Source organism: Acinonyx jubatus, chromosome B3, assembly GCF_027475565.1.
Source record: "Acinonyx jubatus isolate Ajub_Pintada_27869175 chromosome B3, VMU_Ajub_asm_v1.0, whole genome shotgun sequence".
Lineage (NCBI taxonomy): Eukaryota > Metazoa > Chordata > Mammalia > Carnivora > Felidae > Acinonyx > Acinonyx jubatus.
Window position 1 is genome coordinate 133,236,224 of NC_069386.1, and position 27,314 is coordinate 133,263,537.

The window sequence follows — 27,314 nt, forward strand, 5'->3', positions numbered from 1 at the left end:
CCCTGTATCTATCGGGCCCAGCCCTCCACTCCCCTGCCTTCTGGGAACCATCCCTCATATTTTAAGAGTCTCTTTGGGTTTTTTGTTGTTTTTGTTTCATTGTTCATTTGTTTTGTTTTTTAGGTTCTACACATAAGCAAAATCATATGGTACTTGTCTCCCTCTGTCTGACTTATTTCACTTTTGCATGACTTACTTCTTTTGGTAAATGTTACGTGGAGGACAGTCTTCCCTGCGGCCGCTTATAGAAGTAGCCCGTTCGTTCTCATCGCAGCATCTTACCTAGTATCATTTCACGAGGAATCATCTTTCTGCTGTCAGTGAACATCTGGGCTGTTTCCAAGTCGGAGCGATGCTGACATGAATATTATTATTTCCGTGTCCTGGTGCACACTATGCATGAGTTTCTCTTAGGAGTACGCGGGATAAGTGACATTTCAACTTTTCTTCACAAACCCAAACCTGTTTCCAAGTGGGTTGTCCCACTTCACATTCCCACTAGCCATGTATGCAATTCTCATTTCCTCCACAACCCCACCCACACTTAGTACTGTCAGACTTTTTACCAATCTCGTAGGTTTATGATGGCACTTCGTTTGGGATCTTTAATCCACTTGGAACTGATTTTTGTATATTGATCGAGGTATTTCCTCACTTAATTCAGTTTCAAATGTCATTTTCTCAGAAAGGCCTTCCCAAATATTAAATAACATAGACATCCTTACCCCTACCCCACACCCTCCCTCTAGGGTCCCTTCCATCTATCACTCACCATCCTCTTACCTGGTTTTCTTTTTCTTTTTTATTTTTTTTTAAGATTTTATGTATGTATGTATGTATTTTAATGCTTATTTATTTTTGAGAGAGAGCTAGCACAGGGGAGGGGCAGAGAGAGAGGGAGAGAGAGGATCCAAAGCAGGCTCCACGCTGACAGCAGAGAGCCCAAAGGGGGCTTGAACCACAAACCATGAGATCATAACTGGAGCCAAAGTCAGATGCTTTAACCAACTGGGCCACCCAGGAGCCCCTGGTTTTCTTTTCTTTGTTTTTTTATTTTAATGTTTTTTGTTTTTGAGAGACAGAGAGAAACAGAGCATGAGCAGGGGAGGGGCAGAGAGAGAGGGAGACACAGAATCTGAAGCAGGCTCCAGGCTCTGAGCTGTCAGCACAGAGCCCGATGTGGGGCTTGAACTCACAAACTGTGAGATCATGACCTGAGCCGAGGTTGGACGCTTAACTGACTGAGCCACCTAGGTGCCCCTAGTTTTCTTTTTCTTAACTTCCAACATTGTATTCTGTATTTATTTTTCTTCTGACACTGTATGTTATATTTATTTGGTTGAGTGATATTTCTCTTCTTAACAGATACCAGCTGTGGTCTAAAGGCTTTGCATGCATTTTTTTTTTTGCATATATTCTTTTAATCCTTACAATAATCCCATGAGGAGCAGTCCTATATGGCAGATACTATTATTAGCCCATTCTATAGATGAAGAGACTGAGGCTGGAGAGATTAACTAACATGCCGAAGGTCACACAGCGATAAGTGGCAGAGCCAGGCAATAATGCAGGGGTTCCCTGGTTTTTGTATGGTTCTCCACTAGAATGTGAGCTCCAGAAAGATAAAAGCTGTGCACGTTTTGCTTATCTTAGTACCACTGGTGCTCAGATAATGCCTGGTAAATAGGAAGTGCTCAATATGTGCTTGTTGACTAGCCTTGGAAAAGCCCTGCTCTAAGTTCTTTTTAAGAGCTGGATGTGGTATCTGAGATTGATCTTCAGAATTGTAGTGGAGGCTGACTTCAGCTCAGGTCGTGATCTCACAGCTTGTGGGTTTGAGCCCCGCATCAGGCTCTGTGCTGACAGCCCGGAGTCTGGATCCTGCTTCATTCAGATTCTGTGCCTCCCTGTCTCTCTCTGCCCCTCCCCCGCTCACGTTCTGTCTCCCTCCCTCCCTCTCTCTCTCTCTCTCTCTCTCTCAAAAATAAATAAACATTTAGGGGCGGCTGGGTGGCTCAGTCAGTTAGGCATCCGACTTCAGCTTGGGCCGTGATCTTGCAGTCCATGAGTTCGAGCCCCACGTCAGGCTCTGTGCTGACAGCTGGGAGCCTGGAGCCTGCTTTGGATTCTCTGTCTCTCTCTCACTCTGCTCCTCTCCCGCTCATGCTCTGTCTCTCTGTCTCTCGAAAATAAATAAACATTTTTCAAAAGTTAATAAAAATAAATAAGTAAACATTAAAAAATTAAAAAAAAAAAGAATTGTAGTGGAGAGATGATTAAATCTAGTTCTCATTCCCTGCAAATCATATTGCCTTAGAGTGCTTCCTCGATGAAGGCTAAGCCAGGCTACGTAGCCTCAGCACTATTGACATCTTCGGCTGGATAATTCTTTGTGTAGGAGACTGTTGCATGTGTGTATTACAGGATGTTTAGCAGCCTCCCCTCCCCCAGCTGTGACACTTCAAATGTCTCCAGACAGTGCCAGATGTCCTCTAGGAATTATCATAGATCAGGTCCCTAGAAGCAAAGCCTGAGAGATGATTCTAGCGCTACTGAGCTGCAGAGGGCTCGCTCGTGGTACAGACCTGGAGGGGAGTGTTGGAAGGGGACAGGGCAGGGGAAAAGGGTCAGGAAGAATTGGGCCTCATGCTGATCCCATGAAGACTCTGAAGTACAGTTTTACCATAGAGATGTTTCTACCCAGAGGCCAGAGGGCTGAGCTGTCAATTCCCACATCAGCCAGTCACTGGCCATGAAGAGAGAGTGTTACTTCCCAGGCATCTCCTGGCAGGGGACAGCTTCCTTTAGCCCATTGGCAGGGTGGGAACTGAGCAGGGCACCAAGAACATCCCTTATACTGAAACCATCACAACTTACATGTGACGCTCAAGTCAGGTGTATATGATAGTTTTCTGGTTATTTGTTTTTGATAGACTTTCTTTTTTTTAGAGCAGGTTTTTATTTTGCTTTGTTTTATTTTAGAGAGGGAGAGTGTGAGCCAGGTAGAGGGGCAGAGGGAGAGAGAGAGAATCCCAAGCAGGCTCCATGCTCAGCATGGAGCCCAACAGAGGGCTTGATCCCACGACCCTGGGATCAAGTCCTGAGCCAAAATCAAGAGCCGGATGCTCAAACGACTGAGGCACCCAGGCGCCCCTTTTAGAGCAGTTTTAGATTCACAGCAAAATTGAACAGAAAGTACAGGGAGTTTTCATATATGTCCCCTATCACCCACGTGCACAGAGCCTCCCCAACCATCAACATCTTGGTCCATTTACGACAATCAGAGAACCTATGCTGACGCATCATTGTCACCCAACGTCCACAGTTTACATTAGGGTTCACTTCCGGGGTTGTTCGTTCTATGGATTTTGACAAATGTATGATGTAGCCACCATTATAGTATCAAACAGATTAGTCTCACTGCCCTAAAAATCCTGTTCTCTGCCTGTTCATCCCTTTCTGCCAACCCCTGGCAACCACTGATCTTTTTACTGTTTCTATGGTTTTTGCCTTTTCCAGAATGTCATATAGTTGGAATCCTACAGTATTTAGCCCTCTCAGATTGACTTCTTTTTTTTTTTTCTTTTTTTTTTTTGAAGTAATCTCGGGGCACCTAGGTGGCTCAGTCAGTTGAGCATCCGACTTCGGCTCAGGTCATGATCTCGCCGTCTGCTGTCCGTGGGTTTGAGCCTGCATCGGGCTCTGTGCTGACAGCTCAGGGCCTGGAACCTGCTTCGGATTCTGTGTCTCCCTCTCTCTGCCCCTCCCCTGCTCGTGCTCTGTCTCTCTTTCTCTTAAAATAATAAATAAACATTAAAAAAAAGAAAGGCCATATTGCCTCGTTCCATTTATATGAAACGTCCACTAGGCAAATCCACAGTCACAAAATAGTGGTTGCCAGGGGCTGGGAGAAAATGGGGAGTGACTGCTAACAGGTACAGTTGTATTTAGGGGTGATGAAAATGTTCTAAAATAGACATTGGTGATGGATGCAACAACTGAGAATATGCTAACTGCCACTTTGCACTTTCGATGAGTGATTTTTGTGGTATGTGAATTACATCACAATATAATTGTTACTTTTAAAAGTTTGTACTATAGAGCTAAGAGGTATAAAAATTTTAGCTGAATATTTATGTGGCATCCGGCTGGAGCATGCGACTGTTAGTCTCGGGGTTGTCAATTCGAGCCCCACATCGGGTGTGGAGATTACTTAAAAATAAAGTCTCGGAAAAAAATTTTAGTTGAATATTTTCTCTGGACATTTGTAACAATTTATTTTTTTAGTTTTCTTACGTTTATTTATTTTTGAGAGACAGAGAGAGACATAGCACAAACAGGGGAGGGGCAGAGAGAGAGGAAGACACAGAATGTGAAGCAGGCTCCAGGCTCCAAACTGTCAGCACAGAGCCCGACGCAGGGCTCGAACCCATGAACCGCGAGATCATGGCCTGAGCCAAAGCCGGACGCTTAACTGACTGAGCCACACAGGCGCCCCCAATTTATTTTTTTTAAGTTTTTAAATTTATTTTGAGAGAGACAGAGACAGTGCATGTGGGGAAGGGGCAGAGAGAGAAAGAGAATCCCAAGCAATGCAGAACTCGAATTGGGACTTGAAATCACCAAACCATGAGATCATGACTTGAGCCAAAACCAAGAGTTGGACACTTAACCGGCTGAGCCATTCATGTTCCCCTCTAGACATTTTTAATGAAAAGTTGAGTTTCAGGTCAGAAAATGACGTCCATATTTACATAACTTCATCCTTCAAAACTGCCTTCAATCCTTTCTGGAACAAGACTGAGAGTAAACAAAAAAGATGAAGACAGAAATACCTGATTCGTCTTTGCATTCCCCAAGTGTCTTGACCTTTGGGGGTTTAGACATTGTCATAGGTGCCTTTGTAGTATATTTTCAGAAGCAGGAGTGAAACCGAGACTGTCACGTTGGGGTCCATGCCCAGGGGTCACGTGTCCCACTCTGCCGAGTCTTGGGGAAGTACTCTTAGTTACCCACACAAACAGTCAACATCTTCTCCCTTGGGCCAGTAAACGCTTCTTAGTCATTTGGCAGAAGCACTTCAGAACCTTTGACTGTCATGTGATGATGTGGACTGGTCTGGGTCAGGTGACTGACCCAGATGATTTCCCCTCAGTGGAGCCAAGCATTTCCTTTGAGCTGTGTCCCTGGCGAAGCCTCTCCACCTGTTGATCTGCCTAGAATGTCCTACCTTAGTGTGTACTGATGGGAGGACTGGCAAAGAATTCTTAGACTCCCGGAATCAAAATGAGAAGAGAGAATGAGCAGTGAGAATGGAAACAAATGAACGACCCAGAAGCTGGCTGGGCAACCTTGCACCAGGGGCTCCACCACCAGGGGCCTTCTCCCCTTTCTCATCTTGAAAATGAGAAATTTGAATTCAATGATCCCTCAGACCTCTTCCCACTTGAACAGATCACCTGGCCTAGGGCTTCCCAAACTCTTGGATTTCTCAGATCAGTACAGTTTTTACAAATATTCAAGAGTTGACACAGGGTGTTTTCTTTTTGTTTTTTTTTTTTAATTTTTTTTTTTAACATTTATTTATTATTGAGAGACAGGGAGAGACAGAGCATGAGCATGGGAGAGGCAGAGAGAGAGGGAGGACACGGGGTGATTTCTTTTTGCTTTACATGGAAGGGCAATGAAAAAACAACTATTATTACTGCCAGTTTTCTATCACATCATTTTCAGAAAGGAAAGATAGATTAAAAAAACTAGGAAGGACATAATCTCAGAATGAAAGTTCTTGTTAAGAACAGGGTTGGCAACATCAACGCCGTGTACTGGTTCTGTCTTCCTCATTTTTAAAAACAGCTTTATCAAGATATAATCTACATATCATACAATTCATTCCTTTTAAGCGCACAATTCAATATTTACAGTAAACGCATAGAGCTTGCTCAGCAACCATCTCACGACCTAATTTTAGAACATTGCCATCACCCCCAAAAGATACCTTTTGCCCATTTGCAGTCACTCCCCATTCCCACCCCCCACCCCAGGGCTGGGCAACTGTCATTCTACTTTCTCCCTTTGTAGATTTGCCTTTCCTGGACATTTAATATGATGGAATCATATACGGCCTCCTCTGTCTGGCTTCTTTCACTTAGCATAATATTATCAAGGTCTATCCATGTTGTAGCATGTATGAGTACTTGATTTGTTTTCCTGGCTCAATGATACTTTACTGTACGGACATACCACATTTTGTTTAATGTCATTTCCATTTGTTGGCTATTATAAATAATGCTGCTAGGAACATATCTGTCAACAAGTTTTTGTATGGAATGTTCATATACAAGTTTTTTTTTCTTATTGTTTTTAATTCTCTTGCGAATATACCTACAAGCAGCATTGCTCGATGTAGCAGGCATAATAATGGCCCCCTAACCATGTCTTCGTCCCAAGCCCCAGAACCTGTGCATACATGTCCTTGTGTGGCAAGAAACTTTGCGGGTAGGATTAAGGATCTTGAGATGAGGGGCACCTGGCTGGCCTTGTCAGTTAAGCATCCGATTTTGGCTCAGGTCATGATCTCACGGTTCATGAGTTTGAGCCTCACATGGGGCTCTGTGCTGACAGTGCGGAGCCTGCTTGGGATTCTCTCTCTCTCTCTCTCTCTCTCTCTCTCTCTCTCTCTCTCTCTCTCCTTCTCTCTCTGCCCCTTCCCCGCCCTCACTCTCTTTCTCTCAAAATAAATAAACTTTTTTAAAGATTTTGAGATAAGGAAATTATTTTGGATTATCAAAGTGGGGCTAATGTAATCATTATAAAGGAAGGGGAGACAAAAGCCAGAAAGTGTCAGGTGGTGCAGCATGAGATAGACTCTGGCTGTCGCTGAGTGTGGAGACGGAGAGAGGCTATGAGTCAAGGAATGCAGGTAGCCTCTGGAAAAGGCAAGGAATTCCTTCCCAGGGCCTCCGGAAGGAACACAGCTCTGCCAACACCTTGATTTTAAGCCAGTGAGACCCATTTTGGACTTCTGACCTCCAGAACTATCGGAGAATACATTTTTGTTATTTTAAACTGTCAAGACTGTGGTACTTTGTTACAGCAGCTGCAGGAAACAAATACACTGGGCTATAAGGTAATCCCAGCTTTACTTTCACGTTACTAACAGACCCATTGAGGGAGTCATCAGTGGATGGAATTAAGAGCACGATTTGCCAGGTGTATGGGTTCAAATCCAGCTCTACCATTTATTGTATGTCATCCCGAGTAGGTTTTTTAGAAGTTGTACATTTCTGGAGCACCTGGGTGGCTTAGTCGGTTGAGCATCCAACTCTTGATTTCAGGTCAGGTCACAATCTCACAGTTTGTGGGATCAAGCCCCGCGTCGGGCTCTGCGCTGACAGTGTGGACCCTGCTTGGCATTCTCTCTCTCCCTTTCTCTCTCTGCCCCTCCCTTGCTCTCTATCTCTTTAAAAATAAATAAATAAACATTTAAAAATAAATAAAAGTTGTGCATTCCTCAGCTTCCCCATCTATAAAATTGGGTAAATAAAAGTATGTTTCTTGCATTCTGTTATGAGGATTAAATGAACACGTTGAATCGGACTTCGTATAACCCCTACTAGATGAGAAGCACTACACAGAGTCGTTTACCCTTATCATTATTCACATGATCTTCCCCAAACAAAGAGTAATAGCCTGTCCCAGAAATGAAACCAAAAGTCTAGTCAAACCTTTCAAAAAGATGTTTTCTTCCTCCCAACAATCTTATTAAAATTTCCAAGTTCTTAAAACCAAGTTTACCCTAGAACTCAAGCTAAAGGTTTCAAGAAAGTCTCCTCCTTAGAGAATTATCTTTGAGAAGAATGCTTTTCCCTAAGCTCCTAGCCGTAGAAGACATCAGAGCCCCAAAATGCTCTTGGCAGTTCTGGTCCCGTCCAAGACATCTTGCTCAGAAATCACCGCTTAGTCCATGAACAACAATCTGGTGTATGTTTTTATCCAGTCCCTCAAAACATTGTAAGCACCTCACAAGTGTTGGCTGAATACCAAATAAATAAATGAAAGGGAGTTGAGCAGAAGAGCCCTCTAGTTCAAACTTCTAGTGATCTTCTTTCCAGAACAGATGAAGACCCTTTTATGACTTATGGATATAAAAAATGGGGAACTTGAATAACTTTGGGGGTGATATGGCACAGGACCCTAGTTTTGCAAATAAAAAAATTGAGAGACTGAAGGAAACATGCCTCCTAACAGTATCCAGCAAGTTGGCCACAAAGCAGGACTTGAACACAGCTCTTCTGTTCTCTGGCCCAGATGCGTCTCAAGATGTTGCTACCGATGAAAGGGCTAAGACTTTGGACTAAATGGGGTGATCTCAGGTCATGCCCTCAGAATCACTTGTTGAATCAAGTTCCTGGTATCACCTTGTTTCATTTTCTTATACTTCTTCTCCCAAATAAGGCTTATTATTTTTAATTTTTTAATTTTTTGATGTTTATCCCTTTTCTGAGAGAAAGAGACACAGAGCATGAGCAGGGAAGGGGCAGAGAGAGGGAGACACAGAATCCGAAGCAGACTCCAGGCTCCGAGCTGTCAGCACAGAGCCCGATGCAGGGACTAAACTCACAAACCACGAGATCATGACCTGAGACGAAGTCGGATGCTCAACCGACTGAGCCACCCAGGCACCCCTATAAAGCTTTTTTTTTTTAATTTTAGGGTTCAGTAAATCAAGGAAATGCTTTCAGTACTATCTCTTTTCATATCATCTATCTTCAGCTCCCAATGAGCGTGAAAAGACATTGGCAAAAGCCACTATTATCTTTGGCCGGTATCCTGGGACCCATGACTTCCCCAAACCCGGCCTGAATTGCACAAATAGTAAGACTGGCTTGTGATGTTCAGCAAAACACAGAGACAATAATTAACATGAACTCAAAAATGAAAAGAGTTAGTAGGAGGCCAGAGTTCCTCTTTTTCTTTCTTCCTGTACAACAAAGCACTTGATTAAATGTGAGACTGCTGACTGAAGAAATAAAAAATCAAAACAGGAAGTGATAAATGGCTAACAAAGCACTATATTCGAAAAGAAGACTCTTAGATAACCTTCATGCTTTCAGAAATGAGTAGACAGAACTTGACTCAATGAAAAGTTATGCAGAGTATATGAACACATTCAACATCCATTCTCTTAGGAATACTTAATGTGAATAAACTCCCAGGGCCTCTTACCTTCCTCTTTTCAGGGAAGGGGTAACCTTATCACATGCATAGATTCATATATAAAAAATGTCAAGATACAGACCTATTTCACCAACATAAAATAAACATAATCTTAACACTATTACCACCCTAAGTAAATAATTCCTCAATATCACCAAAATCCAGTCATTATTCAAATTTCCCCACTCGCCTGCTTGCTTGTTTTCTCTCTTTCAGTTTCTTGGTTTTGTTTGTTTCAATCAATATCCAAGTAACAGCCCTACATAGATACATGGGAATCTATAGGTCTCTCTCTGTGTCTCTCATTTCTGTTATAGTTTTGTTTTTTTATTTTGAAATGTGTTTGTTGAGGGGGATGCCTGGGTGGCTCAGTTGCTTCAGCATCTCACTTTGGCTCAGGTCATTATCTCAATGTTCGTGTGTTCGAGCCCCTCCGCCACTCGCACTTTCTCTATCAAAAATAAACATTAAAAAAATTTTTTAAATGTGTTTGTTTTGAGGAAATCAATTTGTCTTATAGAATGTCTCTCATTTTGGATTTTGCTGATTATATCTCTATGGTGTTAACATGTTCCACCCCGGAGGCTTAATAAGATTCAGATTCTCATTTTTGATGAGAATGTTTCTTCAGGAAGCACTCCATGCCTGGTTACCTCTCTCTCTTTTTTAAGTAACAGCGTTATTGATGTACAATTCACATCCCATAAAATTTACTCTTTTAAAGTATATAATTCTATGGTTTTCACCATATTCACAAAGTTGTACAACCAACACCATTATTTAATTCCAAAATTAGATAGAATTCCATCATCCGGGAAAGAAACCCCATACCCATTGGCAGTCACTCCCCATTCTCCACCTCAACGCCCTGCAAACACTAATCTGCTTCCTGTTACTATGTTTTCCTATTCTGTACATTTCATTTACACTTGACCCTTGAAGAAACAAGGCAGGGGTTAGGAGCACTGACCCCCCCCCCCCATGCAGTTGAAACTCCATGTATAAGCTTTGACTCCCGCAAAACGCAACTACTAATAGTCTACTGTTGACTGGCATCCTTACTGATAACGTAAAGAGTTGCTTAACATGTATTTTATTGTTATATGTATTGTATACTGTATTCTTATAATAAAGTACTCTAGAGAAAAAAATGTTATTAAGAAAATCATAAGAGAAAATAAATTTATGGTATTGTACTGTTCATAAAAAAAATATCTGTGTAGAAGTGGCCCTGCACAGTTCAAACCTGTGTTGATCGAGGGTCAGCTGTAATGGAATCAGAAAGTATGTGTGTGTGTGTTCTTTTTAATGTTTGTTTATTTTTGATAGAGAAAGACAGAGTGCCAGTGAGGAAGTGGCAGAGAGAGAGGGAGACACAGAATCTGAAGCAGGCTCCAGGCTCTGAGCTGCCAGCACAGAGCCCGACACAGGGCTCAAACCCACAAACCACGGGATCATGACCTGAGCTGAAGTCGGATGCTCAACTGACTGAGCCGCCCAGGTGCTCCAGGCAGTATGTGTTCTTTTGTGTCTAGATTTTGTTAAGCACTTAGCAGAATGTTTTCAAGTTCATCTGCATTGTAGCATGTATCAATACTTGTTATGGCTGAATAATATTGCATTGTATGGATATGCCACATTTTTAATCCATTCAACAGTTGGTGAATATTTGTGTTGTTTCCATTCGTCTATGAGGAATAGTGCTGCTATAAACAGGCGTGCACAGGTTTTGTGTGGACATGTTTTTGTGACTCCTGGTACACTAAGGAGTAGAATTTCTGGATCATTACTAAAACCTGTTTAAGTTTTCTTGCAGTTCTTTTTTGTTCTTAGGATATGTACCTATGAGAATGTGCAGTCAAATTATTTTTTTTAATGTTTTATTTATTTTTAAGACAGAGAGAGACAGAGCGTGAGCAGGGGAGGGGCAGAGAGAGAGCGAGACACTGCATCCAAAGCAGGCTCCAGGCTCCGAGCTGTCAGCACAGATCCCGACGCGGGGCTAGAACTCACAAACCACGAGATCATAACCTGAGCCAAAGTCGGACGCTTAACCGACTGAGCCACCCAGGCGCCCCCAAATTATTTTGTTTTAAAGTCACTTGAAATAGCTTCTGTCTGTGTGGTAATGCCACAACTCAATACACACATTTTATTTCATTTTCGCTTCTGATTTGAGAGATTTCTATTTTTAATTTAATTTTGTTTTATATTTATGTGAAATATTCATATGGGCTCCCCATGTTCCTTCTTTGCTCCGTTCCCTAAGAATCCCACTGAAAAGTGATTGGGCAGTGTCAGGTGAGGAAGACAGCCAGGTCTGGAGGTGCCCCAGCAATAGTCAGGGCTCAAAGAAGGGAAGAGGCCCAGCAGGTCAGTGGCCTGGCAGTTGGGGCCTCAGAAGGGAAGGTGGCTAAGTTGGCCAGTGGCAAAGCAGAACTGGGAGATCAGGTACGTGAAGTGGGATTGAGCAAATACATAAATACGTTGAGGGTAATGGGTAATGGGAAGCGGGCTTCTCATTATCAGGAAAGAGAGTTAACCAGTCTTAAAAGGGATCAATCTAGAATGAACCATGTGGTGTTGGATTGGAGTTGGGGGCATTGCTAAACTCATGGTTTGCAAAACGAAAGATGGATATAGAAATAGACAGCAAGTAACAATGAACAAACTCAGCACTCAGATCTTCGTTTCTAAATGCCTTCTTTCCCCCCTGGCAACATGAAACAAGGGACCCTTGGAGAAGTTACTTGCTCTAGGAGTGAGGTACAGGAGGTATATACTGAGCCTGAAACATGCTGTGGTGTCAGAAAGCAAGGACGTGCTCTACTGAGGGTGACATCTCAAAGGGACAAAGAAGCCAGATTCTAGGGCAATTTGGAAAGCAATTAGAGTAACAGATTGCATTCCATCACCTGAAACAGGAATCCAGCGAGTGAGAAGAGAGAAAAGCACTTCCTGTGGTGGAATGGTACCTGGTAAATGTGGGAGGAGTGAGAGAATCATCAAATCATCACCTGGCAGTAATTAATTCAGTCAAGAAACATGGACGGATGCTAAACCCAGCAGGTAAATGGACGAGAAACAGGATAGGGTCTTCTCACTGTGTTCTTACTTAGCGGGGAGGGGAAAGCCTTCTGGTATCTCCCCAAAGCCCACTAATCCTACTTAACAGGCCCCACTCATGGCTTCATTTGACCTCCACTACCTTCTCCTAGGCTCTGTCTCCAAGTACAGTCACAGTGGGGTCAGGCGTCAACATGTGAACTCAGAGAGACTCACAATTCAGTTCTGTCGGGAAGGCACGCAATTCCTGTCCCTTACAAGGTCCTTCTGGCTGGGCTAAGATTCAACTTGACATGAGAAATTAACAGGAGAAAATTAAGTTTCATTGCATATGTATGGGGAATCCACGCAGACAAGGGAATTCCAAAGACAGTCAGGCAAAATGAGGTGTGGATTTCCATCCTAAGTAAGGAGAGGAGGGCAGGGTTCCCGGGACTTCAAGGGAAGGAATGTGCTTCATGAGGCAATAAAAAACACAGATGTTAGGTAACTAGATGTTTGCCCTGCCATATACATAGGACACTCACATAAAATTTATCTCTGGTAATAATCTTTATTCTTGGAAAGGCCTTCAATTGAAATTCTTCTATTTAGCTAAGGGAGGGGGAAGTTTCTCCTGAGTCCGCAGAATCGCAGCATCTCAGAGCTGGAAGGCACTTGGAGATTGCTTGGTGCTGAGTGCAAACACATTTAACTCCCTCAGGGCTCCTCTGGGTTATCTCAGCAGATTCTTGATGGAGTGCAGGGAATGACTGGGTGGGGCTCTGGGTACCCTCTTTCCCATGCCGATGCTCTTCATCCACACTCCTTAATCAGAACTACTCCACTTTGATGTATCTTATATATGGGTTGTAGACATAGGATTCCCCTTAAAGAAAGAATTCTATGTATAATGATCACTCCCATATACCTTAAAAACCACTAATGACCCATTTTACATCTAAGGAACCTGAGGCCCTGAGTGATAGAGTTGTCCATGATGCCAAAGTAAAGCACAAAATGCTGTTTGTTGATGCCCAGGCGTGTGCTGTTTCCAGGGCAACTTATAGCCTTTTCTCTACCCAGCCCAGCTGCCGACATAGAGTCATATGGGGTTTGGGGGCCTCTTAGCAGGGACAGAGACAGGTTAAGGAGGGGCACAGATGGGGGCCTAGGAAGTTTCATTAGGGGCTCAGAGCAGCTTAGCATTCCAGATGGCATGGAAAATAGAATTGGCCTGTCACATCTGAAGGAACTTCCAAAAAAGTATGGGAACATGAAGTTCCTGTGCATCATTCAGGGTCAGTTCATAGAAAAATTACATTCTGTGCTCCATAAACAAAAGAACACAGCAATCCTCCTTTTACTTGTCAATCCAGACAGAATATACATATGTACAAATAGACATATGTATATTTTAAGTACGCAGTGCCTCCTGCTGCTGGAAGATGAAAATGCACAGATTTTATCCTTCAGATCTTTTTGACAAGGACGTGGAACCACAGAACCCAGGAGCTGAAGAACACAGGACCTTTCAAGTGAGGGTCACAAAATTCCTAGGTGCTGGGCAGGTGATGGAAATGAAGAATATCATGTGATGCCAAGAGGCAGGACCACAAAGACGTGGGGAGTGCATGCAGCCTCCTACAGTACTCAAAGTTTAAAAAAATTAATGTTATTTATTTTCTTTTTTCTAATGTTATTTATTTTCACAAAATAATGGTTTCTCACGGCACAGAGGACAAAGGGTACATACAAAAGAGGATTCATTGAGGGGGCCCTGGGTGGCTCAGTCAGTTAAGTATCTGACTTTGGCTCAGGTCATGATCTCATGGTCCGTGAGTTCGAGCCCCACGTCTGGCTCTGTGCTGACAGCTCAGAGCCTGCTTCGAATTCTGTGTCTCCCTCTCTCTCTGACCCTCCTCCATTCATGCTCTGTCTCTCTCTGTCTCAAAAATAAGCATTAAAAAATTATTTTTAAATAAAAAAAAAGAGGATTCATCAAAGAATAAACCACCCTTTCACCCCTGATGCCCAGGCAAGTTCCTCCCGGGAGGCAAAGAAAGTGACCTTCAAGAGATAGATTCTACCCTTAAAAGATATTTTATACACACACACACACACACACACAAAAGGATATTTTATACAAATGATAGCATATATGAACACACTTTTTTCCTTTCAGATTTTTTATACATTGTTCAGCTCTCACAGCTCCTTAAGAGCTTCTGTATGTGTGTGTGGTTTTTCTTTTTTTTTTTTCTTTTTTTTTTTTTACATTTATTTATTTTTGAGAGACATAAAGACACACACACACACACACACACACACACACACACACACAGCGTGAGTAGGGGAGGGGCAGAGAGAGAATGAGACAGAACCCAAAGCAGGCTCCAGGCTCTGAGCTGTCAACACAAAGCCCAATGCGGGGCTCAAACCCACAAACTGTGAGATCATGACCTGAGCTGAAGTTGGACGCTTAACTGACTGAGCCACCCAGGAGTCTCGTGTGAGCAGTTCTTCAAAACAGGTGTGTAACATTCTGTCAGATGAGTGTACCAAGATTTTTAAATCAACGGACATTTAACTTATTTCCAGTATTTGCTATTATATAAGCAATATTGTAATTAATAACTCTGTATATGTCATTTTGCATGTGTGTAAGCATATCTGTGGTATAATTTCCTAAAAGTGGAATTACCTTCCTAAAGAGTATGTGTTTTTAAAAATTTTTTTTAATCTTTATTTATTTTTGAGAGAGAGACAGAGTGTGAGCAGGGGAGGAGCAGAGAGAGAGAGAGAGACAGAATCTGAAGTAGGCTCCAGGCCCTGGGCTGTCAGCACAGAGCCCGATGTGGGGCTCAAACTTGTGAGCCTTGAGATCATGACCTCAGTCGAATTTGGATGCTCAACTGACTGAGCCACCCAGGTGCCCCTGACATCTTTATGTGTGGTCCGAGGTAGTAATCTTTTTTTAAACTTTTTTTAATCTTTATTTTTGAGAGACAGAGAGAGACAGAGCATGAGTGGGGGAGGGGCAGAGAGAGAGGGAGACACAGAATCCGAAGCAGGCTCCAGGCTCTGAGCTCTCAGCACAGAGCCCATGCGGAGTTCGAACTCATAGACTGTGAGATCATGACCTGAGCCGAAGTCGGATGCTCAACCAACTGAGCCACCCAGGTGCCCCAAGTATGTGTATTTTTTTTAATTGTTTTAATTGAGATATAACATATATGCAAGAAAAATTAACAAGTGCACAGTGTTTAATGAAGACTGTTTACATGTGTATCCACACGTATTCTCAACGCCAAACTCCGGATGCAGACATTATCAGCATCCTGGGAGCCTCCATCCCCACCACTCCTAGTCAATATCTGGCCCCCTCGCCCAAGGTAACTATTATTATAACTTCTGTAATCAGAGGCTAGCTTTGCCTCTCCTTGATCTTCATAGAAATGGAATTATAAATATGTAGTCTTTGGACTGGCTTCTTTTAACTCAACACCACGTCTTTAACACAACTCTGTCTGATTCATCCATGTTGTGGCACGTAGTTATAGTTTCTCGGTTTTCATTGTACGTGTTTTTCACCAGATTATAGACTAGACCTGTAACCGAACCAACGTGCGTTTGCTCCTTGGTGAGTCACAGATACACCAGGTGGGGTTGGCGCACAAAGTAAACTTTATTTGCAGCAAAGAAGGGGGTCATAGGGAATAGTTTCCAAAGCCGTAACTGACTCCCTGACAGAAAGTGAATGGGTGCCTTTTATTTAGGGTTGGGATGAATATTTAGGTAGGGAAGACTTGTCATTGTATGTAGAGGTAGGCATAAGGTCACGCACGTGACTTAAGGAAACATGCCAACACACACATTGCATGTTATGTAAATGAGACTGAGGCTTCCTCCTTGGGTGGAGATTTTAGTATTCTAATAAGGTAAAAGTAATTGCCAATCATTCCAGGGGTCACTCCGTGGTCCCTCTCAGTAGGCATGAGTCGGGGGTTTAGCTCAAAAGGCCTGGGTGGTCTTGGCCAGCAGGGAGGTCTTATCACGGCGGTCACTACCACCTGAGGGGTGGTTTCAGCTTTCATTTGCCTGAGTTTAGAAGTAAGCCAGAAAGAAGTTTACGGAAAAGTGTAAGACAAAGGTCAGTACCAGCAGGTGGGCAGTAAAGGTCAAGTCTTGCGGTCTAGCTGGTGACAGACCTATGTTTAACTTTAATAAACAGAGGCCAAGTTTTCCAAACTGCTTCTATCACTTACGCTCCTGTCAGAAATGCCTGCGTGTTCTAGCAACTCCATTAATTCATCAGTACTTGATATTGCCCATCTTTTTACACTTTAACCATTCTAGCGGCTGTATAAAGATATTTCACTGTGATTTGTCTGATGACTAATAGCTTTTTCATGTGCTTTTGGCCAATTATATATTTTCTCTTGTGAAGTGCTTATTTAAGAGATTAGTCCGTTTTTGTTAGGTCGATTGCTCCTTTTTATTGGTTTGTAAGACAGCTTTACGTATTGTGGGATACAAATCCTTTTCAAATGTATGTGTTGTAAATATCTCCTCCTAATCTTTGGCTATCTTTTTGCCCTCTTAATTTTTGATGAAAAGAAATTCTTAATTTTAACAAAGCCCAAGTTATCAGTATTTTCTTTCATAGTTAGTATTTTGTGTGTGTGTCTTATAAAGGGTTTTTTTTGTCTGCCTCAAGATCATAGAGATGTTCTGTTTTCTTGTAGAAGCTTTATTATTTTCCATTTCACAGTTTGATCTGTTTTGTAACTGATTTTATATTTATTTATTTATTTATTTATTTATTTATTTATTTATGTTTATTTTTTAGAGAGAGTGAGAGATAGAGCACGAGCAGGGGAGGGTAGAGAGAGAGGGAGACACAGAATCTGAACCAGAACCCGATGCAGGGCTCCAAACCACAAACTGCAAGATCATGACCTCAGCCAAAGTCAGATGCTTAACCAACTGAGCCACCCAGGTGCCCCTTTTGGAACTGATTTTAAAAGTAGGAGTGTCTTAGTCCATTTGGGCTGCTATAACAAAGAAACTAAGATTAGGTGGCTTATAAAAAACAGAAATTTACTCTTGACAGTTTTGAAGGCTGGGAAGTCTAAGGTCCAGGCACTAGTAGATTCAGTGTCTGGTGAGAATCTGCTCTCGGTTCATAGGTGGCTATCTTCTTACTATAATCTTACATGGTGGAAGGGGCAAGGGGACTGTTTTATAAGGTCAATAATCCCATTCATGAGGGCTCTGCTCTCATCACCTAATCACCTCCTAAAGGCCCCACCTCCAAATACCATCACATTAGGGATTAGAATTTCAATATATGGGGGCCTGGGTGGCTCAGTCCGTTGAGCTTCTGATTTCTGCTCAGGTCATGATCTCACAGTTTGAGTTCAATCCCTGCATCAGGCTCTGTGGTGACAGCTCAGTCTCTCCCTCTCTCTCTCTCTCTCTCTCTCTCTCTCTCTCTCTCTCTGTCCCTCCCCCTGCTGTGCTCTATCTCTCAAAATAAACATTAAAAAAAATAAGTTCAATATATGAATTTGGGGGGTACACAAACATTCGGTCTATAGAAAGGGGATAAGAGGAGCGCGTGGGTGGCTCAGTTAGTTAAGCGTCTGACTTGGGCTCAGGTCATGATCTCACAGCTTGTGAGTTCATCAGGCTCTGTGCTGATAGCTCAGAGCCTGCTTCAGATTCTGTGTCTCCCTCTCTGTCTGCCCCTCTCCCACTCACACTGTGTCTATTTCTCTTTCCTTCAAAAATAAACATTAAAAATTTTTTAAAAAATGGGGCGCCTGGGTGGCTCAGTCAGTTAAGCATCCAACTTCAGCTCAGGTTATGATCTCACAGTTCAGTTTGTGAGTTTGAGCCCTGCGTCGGGCTCTGTGCTGGCAGTTCAGAGCCTGGAGCCTGCTTTGGATTCTGTGTCTCCCTCTCTCTCTGCCCCTCCCCTGCTCACACTCTGTCTCTGTCTCTCTCAAAAATAAATAAACATTAAAAAAATTTTTTTAAATAAAAAAAGAAAGGGGATAAGATTCATTATTTTTTTTTTTTTGGAAGAGAGTGTACATGCATGCATGTGTGCACTCATGTGCCCCCGCAAGCATGAGCAGGGGAGGGGCAGAGGGAGAGAGAGAGAAAGAGAGAGAATCTTAAGCAGGTTCATGCTCAGCACAGAGCTTGATGTGGAGCTCCATCCCACCACCCTGGGATCATGACCTGAATCGATATCAAGAGTCGATGCTCAACCAACTGAGCCACCCAGGTGCCCCCAGATTCATTTTTTTCCCAGGTGGATATCAAACTCTGTAAGTGGTTCATGCATTTTCAATTTTGACATGCATTTCCACATTGCCTCCCCCCATAGAAGTTGTATCAATTTACATTTCTGTTAATAATATGTAAGAATATCTATTTCTCCACACTCTCGTTAACACAACATGAGTGTATGTTTGTGGGATTTTAAATTAAACCTTTGGCTTATGGCCCAAACAAAACAAACAAAACAAAAGCAATTAATTGAGGTTGCAAACTTAGGACCACCAATCCCGGTTCAATTATTCATCTCAAAAATGAAGCCTGGGAAGTGGGACAGTCTGCTGAAGCTCACACAGCTAGGAATAAAACTATGATCAGAACAAAGGTCTTCTTACATTCAGCCTAAATATATTCTAGTTCATTATAGTCTGATACAATTATTTTCTGATAAAATTGAGAGCCAGAGATTAAGACACTTGAAACTAATCGATAGCCACGTAAGAATCCAGATCATCCCATTTCTGCCTCTTTCCCATGCTGTCTCAACTCGTACATTACTATTCATTCGTTACTCAATATGTCAGACCATCCACCATGCTTTGACGATACAGCCACAGACAAGACAGACACTCCCTGCCCTCCTTCACGTAACCACTCTTGTGTAAATGCTACGAAGCAGAAGAATAGGGTGGAAGAAACAGCTGTGTGATGCTAGTCAGGTGGGAGACACAGAAGAGGAGTCACTCCCCACAAGGAGCTGATATTTTTACATGTGGGGGAGGCAAACACTCTGAGATGTTAGCGTATCCAGTTTATTAGGAAATCTTAACTCACTTGGGGCACCGCAAGGAAATAAATTCAATTTCTTCCATTCATTCTCTTCAACTACACTTTTGATTTGTAGGAGATCCCACTTTTTCTTCTGAATGATAGTTTCTTTGAGACGATCTTGCCTGATTCTAGAACTTATTAAGACAGAGTTGTCCTAGTATTTAGCATTCAGCTCTGTTTAATTTCTTCACTTAGATTCGAGTTATCACCTGGTATCATTCCCTTTGGGTTGCAGGATTTCCTTTAATATTTAGTATATATTATATATTATTATGTAGTATTTATTTCTCTAAGGCAGATCTACTAGCCACAAATTCTCTCAGTGTTTATCTGGGAATGTCCTCATTTGACTTCATTTTTGAAGGGTAGTTTTGTTAAAGAATTCTTGTTTGACAGTTTTTTTTCTCCTTTGGCCCATCAAATACGCCACCCCACTGCCTTCTGTCCTTTATTGTTCCTGATGTGGCATCAACCTTTATTCTTATCCCCTGTATGTGATGAGTCCCTCAAAAGTCAGGCAGTGTACAAGTCTGCCTGCCCCATCTTTTATTCTACTGGGCTTTCTAGTGTCTCCTCTGTATCTGTGCAAGGCTTTGTATTGAGCCAGGATAAGAGAGCCAGGCTCTCTCAAGATTCTCCTGAGCTCACACAGCCTTGCAAACAGCCTCCTCCCAGACCCCCAGAGTATGTGGGAGCTTATCAAAGTCCGTTATGGCTGCCTCGTTACCTGGATCTCCCTGCTAAACTTCTAGGAGGCTTTCTTGTCAGTTGTTGGCTCAATCAATATTGCAACCTTGGGCAGCTGCAATGTTGGAGTTCCAAACGGAGGCTTCCCCTGGGTCATGAGGCTTTTCTGGCTCCACTCCAAACCAAGTTGCCCTCTCCTGCACAAAGCTGCTGGTTTCCCAGCTTTCCCAGCCGTGGTAGAACAATCTCCATGGACCTTTGGTGGGAGTTTGGGCATCTCTCTGGGCTAAAATGTCATACACCCTCACTCTTCCTACCAAAAGTTTAGTGACTTTTCTTGAATAAATACTTCTTAATTTGTGCTATGCCTTTGATTGATTTCCAGGGAATTGAAATGATTTTTGTCACAGTTTTGTATAATCTCATCATTGCCAATGCTGGGGACGGGATTTGCTGAGTTCCTCACTCTACCATTTCCCAAGTCACAATACAGCTCTGGCCATTTAAAACTTTATTCTTAAACTCGATTCCAAGTTCTCCTCCCTGGAGGAGCACCCTTCCTGCTCCCCCTAGAGCAGACTAGCTTGGTTGGCTTAGAGTGGAGGCTGAGGTCTCCGTCCGGTCCTCACATGCCTTCTCTCCCTTCTGTTTTGAGGAGTTAGCTCCTCTGGTGGCATGAGGACAGGGAGGAAGGGAAAAGAAAAGAGCACATTTTCTTACCTACTGGACAAGGCTGTGACCTCTCTCTCTTGGTTGTGCTGTTTCTCTGGCTAATCCAGCCTGGTTTCAAGGACTTCTGGGTGGCAGGTCTCTATATGCTGACTCTCTCAGGGAGTATATGTAAAAATTCTTGAAACATTCTTCTGGGGGCCTGCCTGCTGCTAATATATTTGACATGGAGATTGGCTCTGCTTCAACTTCTTTAATCCTCACCCCCTTCAATGTTTAAAAGCACTAACCTGGCTTGAGTCCCAGACATACTACTCACTCCCTGTGTGACTGTGCAGCTGCACCCCAGCAGACTCTAAGCTTAGGGTAGGTGATGGTCTGGTGAGGTCAGAGGAGAGACCTGGATACAGCGATTGGGACACAGGTTTACTGGGGTAATTTACATATAGGGAGCCCAGGAGCAGCCGACTGGACAAAGCATCCGCTGCTGGGATCTACATGCAACAAGTTTTTACATCACAGCACCTTAGCAATTTTCAGTGGCCCTTCCCCTCCTTGGATGGCCAGAGTTTCAAAGAGATCAAGCAAGGCCTGCCACCTGGACAATCTTTCTGTGTGTGTGTGTGTGTGTGTGTGTGTGTGTGTGTGTGTGTAAAGATTGTTACTTTTTTTTTAATTTACATTGAAATTAGTTAGCATCTAGTGCAACAATGATTTCAGGAGTAGATTCCTTAGTGCCTCTTACCCATTTAGCCCATCCCCTCCTCCCACAACCCCTCCAGCCACCCTGTTTGTTCTCCATATTTAAGAGTCTCTTATGTTTTATCCCCCTCCCTGTTCTTATATTATTTTTGTTTCCCTTCCCTTATGTTCATCTGTTTTGTCTCTTAAAGTCCTCATATGAGTGAATTCATATGATTTTTGTCTTTCTCTGACTAACTTCACTTAGCATAATACCCTCCAGTTCCATCCACGTAGTTGCAAATGGCAAGATTTCATTGTTTTTGATTGCCAAGTAATACTCCATTGTATATATATACCACATCTTCTTATCCATTCATCCATCGAAGGACATTTGGGCTCTCTCCATACTTTGGCTATTGTTGATAGTGCTGCTATAAACATGGGGGTGCATGTATCCCTTCGAAACAGCACACCTGTATCCCGTGGATAAATGCCTAGTAGTGCAATTGCTGGGTCATAGGGTAGTTCTATTTTTAATTTTTTGAGGAACCTCCATACTGTTTTCCAGAGTGACTGCACCAGCTTGCATTCCCACCAACAATGCAAAAGAGATCCACTTTCTCCGCATCCTCGCCAACATCTGTTGTTGCCTGACTTGTTAATGTTAGCCATTCTGACAGGGGTGAGGTGGTATCTCATTGTGGTTTTGATTTGTATTTCCCTGAGGATAAGTGATTTTTAGCCTTTTTTTTCATGTGTCGATTGGCCATCTGGATGCCTTCTTTGGAGAAGTGTCTATCCATGTCTTTTGCCCATTTCTTCACTGGATTATTTGTCTTTTCGATGTTGAGTTTGATAAATTCTTTATAGATTTTGGATCCTAACTTTATCTAATATGTCTCTCATTCTGTCAGTTGCCCTTTAGTTTTGCTGAGTGTTTCCTTCGCTGTGCAGAAGCTTTTTATTTTGAGGAGGTCCCAGTAGTTCATTTTGGCTTTTGTTTCCCTTGCCTCCGGAGACGTGTTGAGTAAGAAGTTGCTGCGGCCAAGATCCAAGAAGTTTTTGCCTGTTTTCTCCTCAAGGATTTTGATGGCTTCCTGTCTTACACTGAGGTCTTTCATCCATTTTGAGTTTATTTTTGTGTATGGGGTAAGAAAGTGGTCCAGGTTCATTCTTCTGAATGTCGCTGTCCAGTTTTCCCAGCACCACTTGTTAAAGAGTCTGTCTTTATTCCATTGGATATTCTTTCCTGCTTTGTCAAAGATTAGCTGGCCATATGCTTGTGGGTCCATTTCTGGGTTCTCTATTCTGTTCCATTGATCTGAGTGTCTGTTCTTGTGCCAGTACCATACTGTCTTGATGATTACAACTTCGTAGTATAGCTTGAAGTCCGGGATCGTGATGCCTCCTGATTTGGTTTTCTTGTTTAAGATTTCTTTGGCTGTTTGGGGTCTTTTATGGTTCCATACAAATTTTAGGATTATTTGTTCTAGCTCTGTGAAGAATGCTGGTGTTATTTTGATAGGGATTGTAGATTTGATAGGGATTTGATGTAGATTGCTTTGGGAAGTATTGACATTTTAACAAGATTTGTTCTTCCTATCCAGGAGCATGGAATCTTTTTTCCATTTTTTTTTTTTGTGTCTTCTTCAATTTCTTTCATAAGCTTTCTATAGTTTTCCATGTATAGATTTTTCACCTCTTTAGTTAGATTTATTCCTAGGTATTTTATGGTTTTTGGTGCAATTGTAAATGGGATCAATTCCTTGATTTCTCTTTCTGTTGCTTCATTGTTGGTGTATAGGAATGCAACCGATTTCTGTGCATCGATTTTATATCCTGCAACTTTGCTGAATTCAAGAATCAGTTCTAACAGTTTTTTGGTGGAATCTTTTGGGTTTTCCATATAGAATATCATATCATCTGCGAAGAGGAAAAGTTTGACCTCCTCCTGGCCAATTTGGATGCCTTTTATTTCTTTGTGTTGTCTGATTGCAGAGGCTAAGACTTCCAATACTATGTTGAATAACAGTGGCTAGAGTGGACATCCCTGTCTTGTTCCTGACCTTAGGGGGAAAGCTCTCAGTTTTTCCCCATTGAGGATGATATTAGTGTTGGGTCGTTCTGGACAATCTTTGTTATAAGGGAGACACTCTGGGTTGGCCACCCCCAATGCCCCTGACCTTGAACACTGAACAACACATTCTGTTGCACATTCTGCTTGATAGGAATATGGACAGAGGAAAAGATTTCTACATTTTCAAGATAGTGATTAACAGGGGCATGCAGGGTATGCTTGCACAAACAAGCTATCCAGCAGGTACCATACAGTGACCCTGGGAAAGTAACTAAATCTCTCTGAATCTCAGTGTCTTCATCTATAAGAGGGGGTTATGTATTAGTTAAGGCTCTCTGTCTTAATCTCTCTCTTAATCTCATTAGTTAAGGCTGTGTAAGATACAGTGCCAAATCTCAGTGCCACCTAAAAGCAAAGGATGGGGCACCTGGCTGGTTCAGTCGGTTAAGTCTCTGACTTCAGCTCAGGTCATGACCTTACGGTTCATGAGTTTGAGCCCTGTGTCGGTCTGTGTGCTGACAGCTCAGAGCCTGGAGCCTGCTTCGGATTCTATGTCTCCCACTCTCTCTCTCTGCCTCTCCCATGCTCATGCTGTGTGTGTCTCTCTCTCTCAAAAATAAACAAACATTTAAACAATTTAAATAAATAAATAAAAGTGAAGGTTTATTTTTCACTCCTGTAATGTGTTAGATGTGGGCTGCTTCGCATCTTTTTCTTTCCAGGTCCCAGGGTGGGGGAGCAGCTCTAACTGGACTAGCCATTCTCACGAGAGAGGAAAAGGATCAAGAGAGCTGATAGAAATATAATGGGTCTTAACACTTTTGCACAGATGTGGCGAAAAGCCTTCTGTTCACATTTCATTGGCCAAAGCAAGTCACAGGATCGGGCTTGACCTCAGGGAGGCTAGAAAGGACACTCCTCCTACAGAAAACATTGCAACCACCTGGCAACAGGTAGTGATGTATAATCCTTACCAGGAAAAGCTACATAAAACCTGAGAACAAGACCACCTATCACAGGATAACAACAGCACCTTCCTTACAGTTGTTGTAAGAATTAAATGAGGTGAGCGTTGGTGGTATAGTGGTGAGCATAGCTGCCTTCCAAGAATTAAATGAGGTGAGGCACATCCGATGCATAACCATATTCTGCACTTAATAAGGGCTCAGAAACTGTTAGATATTGTTATTAGTACTTCCAGCTGCTGCTGAAAGTGTTTCCATTCACTAGCCTGGGCTGAACCTGACTTGGGAAGAAGAGAAACAGTAATTGTAATCACTCCCAATATTCAATTGGAGAATATAAAACACTGAGTCTAAGGGCACAAGCTTTTGAGAACTGTGGACTCCTCATTAAGACAGATGATTTTAGACAAGCTACTTAACCTCTTTGAGCCTTAGTTTCCTCAACCTGAAAATGGGGATGTATGGGACTATTGTTGTAGGCTTGTCAACAGTTAGAGCCAGATTAGCCCAATCCTGTGCACCATAGCAGGAGCTGAGTAATCATTGAGTGTGGATTTTAGACTATTTTCAAGTGTTCTAGGAACTGTATGCATAACATAACTACAATATTGCTGTATGGAAAGACCCATTATGGGTCTTTTCCATCGTTTGGGTCTCGGCTTGAAGGTCACCTCTTCAGAGAGATCACACCATTTAAAGTGTTTCCTCCACCTCCAGTCACTTCTCCCTTTTTGTCTGTACAACTTTGATAGCGTTCTTAAAATCGTCTTGTTCAGTCATGGGTTTATTTAAAATCCGTCTCTGCCACTAGAAAGGAATCTCCAGGAACTCAGGGGTCTTGTTTTCTGTATTCCCATCTCCTGCCCTGGGTCTCAGCATCCTTACCCTAAAAACTGGCAGGGGAAGAGGGAAAGGTGAAGGCTGCGGGTCCACCTAGGTCTCACGCCCCGCCCAACTCAGGCCTCAGATTCCTTCCAGGCGGGGTACCGCCTGAGTCACCCCGCGGTGCCGCCCAGGGTCCCGCCCCCTGGGGGGCGTGGCCTACAATGTTATGCCGGCCGCGTGCAGACCGTCGTCCTCCAAGGGAGGAGAACTACGTCGCACGCACCAGGAGGGAGAAGGGCGTGGCCAAGAGCGAGGACCCCGCAGCCGCCGGCGCCACCGCCTGAGTCGCCTCCAGGTGGCTGTTGCCGGTCCCGGGCCGCTCAGGCAGCTCGGAAGCCACTCTGTTTTGGGGTCCTTGCCGCCCTTCCACGTCTCCCGGAAGAGTCGCGGGGCCGCGGCCGGGCCGGGACCAGGTTTCGTCTGCCTGGCCCTCTCGCCGCCGGCTGCCGAGGTGGGGGGCGGCCCTGGCGGGCGACGAGGCCGCGGTGCAGCCGCTCCAGAGTCCTCAGGTGAGGCGGCAGCGTGAGCCCAGTGGGCCGGACGGGTCCACCTAGGGCGTTAACGGCCGTAGGCGCGGGGTTGGCGTCCCCTAAGCGGAGACTCTGGTCTCTGCGCTTTTGGGGGGCTGAAGGAGAGGGCAGGAGAGCTCCCCTCGGGCCTCAGCCGGCATTGTTTAGTGCCCTGCCCTCTCCTCCCTCCCCGCCCCCAGCCTGGTGTGGCAGCTCCACCCTCTCCAGAGGTTCAGCCTGGCGGGTGGGGAGCGAAGCGGGGGTCTGTACTCGCCTACCTGAGATCTGTTGACGACAAAGTCCCTGGGACCGACCGACTGACCCCCAGCCTCCCTTCCTCTGTGTTGACACCTGGCCTTCGAAGCAGACCCTGCCACTGCTGTCTGCGGACCCATCCCCAGCCCACGCACTGTCACCCTCTCTTCATCTCCGTCCCTGTGGCCATTTCCTGGGGCAATGCCTGAGAAGTTAATTACTTGGGGGCACTGCACCTCTGAAGTCCGCTGGAGTTGTCAGTGGGGCAAGTGCCGCTGTTTGTATTTAATTGGATAATCAACATTAAGGCATAGGGTTTTGTTTTAAAGCCCCATTAACTTTAAAATAGGAGGCGAGATATAGGGGGTTAATAAGTGTGCTTTGACTCCTTTAATTAGTAAGGATCATTTGCCGCCCAATCGCCACCAATGTCTGCTTGAGAATAGTACTTGACATCTGTGAAGAGTTTTATATGTTACAGAGCATTGCACCTCCATTTTCATTTGAGGTCACATAAACTGTGAAATATACAGGTATATAATAGTCCCATTTTGTAAGGAACAGGTTTAGAGGGTGAGTTTCTTCTTGAGGTTATTCAGTTACTGAGAGGCTAGATGGGAAAGGCAGCGGTTAAAAAAAAAAAACTGGGTTTGGCCGACTTAGATTTGAGTTGCTAAGCTGCCATCGAAACTCTGGGATCTTTCTAAGTCTTTTCCCCGTTTGTGAAAAAAGAATATTGCTACTTACTACGTAATGTGGTTGTGAAAATTATGTGTGATAAAGGTAATGATTGTATGGCATTTGACATACAAACTACATTCAGCAGTATTTACGGATGCCTGCTGTGTGCTGAGAATTCAGTGGTAAGCAAAACAGACCTGGCCTTCATCCAGCCACCTCCCTCCTCCTCTTTCCAATAGGAAGAGACAGAAAAAAAATCATATAAAACATGGAAGGTTGTGAGAATAAAGCCTAGCATGCGAACAGAGAATGATAGAACCTAATCTAGATGGAGAGAAAGAGAACTGTGTTTTGGAGCTCATGACATTCAGGTGAAGCTTAAGAACAAGAAAGAGTTAATGACGAAAGAGCATGCCAGGCACCACAATGTGCACATTCAAGAAATGGTTGTTGACTTTTTTAGTACACTTCTGTATCTGTAAGGACTAATTACTTCATCATTCCAATTCATTCTGG

The 27,314-nt window shown here is 43.4% G+C and overlaps 1 protein-coding gene across 2 annotated transcripts in view; it reads left to right on the forward strand.

Annotated features, from left to right (window-relative positions):
- Positions 1-27,314, forward strand: part of GOLGA5 (golgin A5) — a 66,112-nt gene that overhangs the window by 6,896 nt on the left and 31,902 nt on the right. Inside the window, exon 1 of one of the 2 annotated variants that reach the window (XM_015078911.3) lies at positions 25,613-25,862. The exons of the other annotated variant lie outside the window; for it this stretch is intronic. The gene's annotated coding sequence lies outside the window, so the exon portion shown is untranslated. Of the gene's footprint in view, positions 1-25,612; positions 25,863-27,314 lie in introns of those variants that run through there. 2 annotated transcript variants of the gene reach the window in all.